Below are 2,200 nucleotides of genomic sequence, written 5' to 3'. Positions count from 1 at the left end.
TTCTAAGTACTATGAACATTAAAAAAGATAACTTATGACATTCAAAATAAGAGGAGTGTAATTCACACTACACTGAGATACCATTTCTTACCTATCATACTGAGAAGTGTATTCATTTTTTTATCTCCGCTGTAACAAATTACCACAAACATAGCAGTTAAAGCAAAACAAAACAAAAAAATTATGTTGTGTAGTTCAGAATTCCAAAATATACTTTATGAGCTAAAATTAATGTCTGGGCCTAGCTGCCTGCCATTCCTGAGGCTCCAGGAGAGAATCTACTTCTTGCCTTTGCTGGCTTCAAGAGCAGTGGTCCTCAACCATTTTGGCAGCAGGGATGGGTTTTCTGGAAGATGGGTGGGGCAATGGTTTCAAGGTGAAACTGTTCCACTTCAGGTCATCAAGCATTAGTTAGATTCTCATAAGAAGCGTTCAACCTAGATCCCTCACATGCGCAGTTCACAATAGGGTTCACGCTCCGGTGAGAATATGCTGCCACTCATCTCACAGGAAGCAGAGCTCACGCGGTGACGTTCGCTCGCTGCTCAACTCCTTCTGTGTGGCCTAGTTTCTAACAGGTCACAGACTGGTACCGGTCTGCGGCCCAGGGGTTGGGGACTCCTGTTCTACAGGCTGCCCTCATTTCTTGTCACAAGGCTGCATCTCTCTTGTCATCAGGTCTCCTTTGCTTCTTACACTTCAGCCTCCCTCTTATAATGACCCATGTGATTACAGTGCCTTCACCTGAATAGTCCATGGTGCTCTCCCTGTTTGAAGATCCTTTAATCACATTGGCAAAGTCATTTTTGCCATGAAAAGTAACAAATGCACAGATTTTGAGATTAAGACATGGACATCATTGGTGTTGAGAGCAGTGGGGAGGCTCCTTCCTACCACACAGCTAGCATTCAAATTATTCAAATCACTCTAGTGGAGAGACCCGGGGTAGACAGGTATGCTCATATGTTGGCAGTTAGAAGGAAAATGACACAAGTCTGTGTAGGATAAGCTTGCAAATCCTCACATTCTAACACTTAAAATTTACATTTTCATGCAGAATTCCCCCTTCTCCAATGAAAAAAGTATACAAGCAAAACCACGAAAAAGGTAGATTTACAAAACTATTCAAATGTTTCTTATTTGTAATAGCAAAAAAGAACCAAAATTCCCACCGGCAATATCCTGGAACAGCACCCAACTTACAACAAGAATAAGGAATACTGCCACACCACTGCAGAGTGGCCTCTAGCATCCCCTGTTAACTTAAAAAGATTAAGGTATGGAACAAAGTTTGTGACTATTCTACCAATGAACCAAGACAGAGGACAACCCGGAAGACTGCACACGGAGAGCACAGCTGGCACAGCTTGGAGTCAGGGTTGGGAGTCAGGTGTGGTCAAGACATGAAGCTACTAACATCTGCATGGTTGATATCATGGACAGCCTTAAATACAGAATTAAGGAGCTTGGATTTTAACCTGTATTCCGAGTTTAAAAAAATACTGTTTCTGACAAGTACTCTCAGATTTTGGCAGTGGAATTTTTATAAAAGATATTTTAAAGGCTGTAATGCCCCCGCCCCCAAATTTAAAACGTGTTCTAGTTTTGTCAGCTTATCCAAGTCTCCGGCATCTTGCGAGGTTCTCCTATGAACCCATGGAGTATCCATATTTTTAACTACTTCAATTTTGGTATAGCAGCATGGCATGGCCCCAAGGTCCATGATCTTGCATGTTCCTGCATAAATGCTCTCCTTTCAGAGCTCCAAGTGTCTGCATTCAAACAGTGACTATCCAAGTTTTTACTAGCTGTTTTTCAGCAGAAAGATGACATAACTTCTATGAGCCTCAGTTTTCTTATTTTTCAAATGGGGATTGGGACTGTATTCATTGAAATAGTGCTGAGACCCCTTCCATGCATAAAAATAATGTGGTATCTTCAGTGTAAGATGAAAAAAAGTCTTCATTTTGGTTTTTGAAGATCTTGGAGTTTATTATCTATATCAGGTTGAACACATCACTTGGTTATTAGAACGTCAGATCATGTCCACAATCAGAGCTCCTATTGGATTATTCCAAACCCTGAGTTGCAGACAACATTAGACATGACAAGGAATTCAAGCAAAAGGGAAACAGAAAACACTGCTTTTTCAATGAATCCAATGTAGGAATTGAGCTCCACCTTTTTCAGGAATAGCTGC

The sequence above is a fragment of the Gorilla gorilla genome, chromosome 20, assembly GCF_029281585.2.
Source record: "Gorilla gorilla gorilla isolate KB3781 chromosome 20, NHGRI_mGorGor1-v2.1_pri, whole genome shotgun sequence".
Taxonomy (NCBI): Eukaryota; Metazoa; Chordata; class Mammalia; order Primates; family Hominidae; genus Gorilla; species Gorilla gorilla.
Note: the sequence above shows the minus strand (reverse complement) of the source record.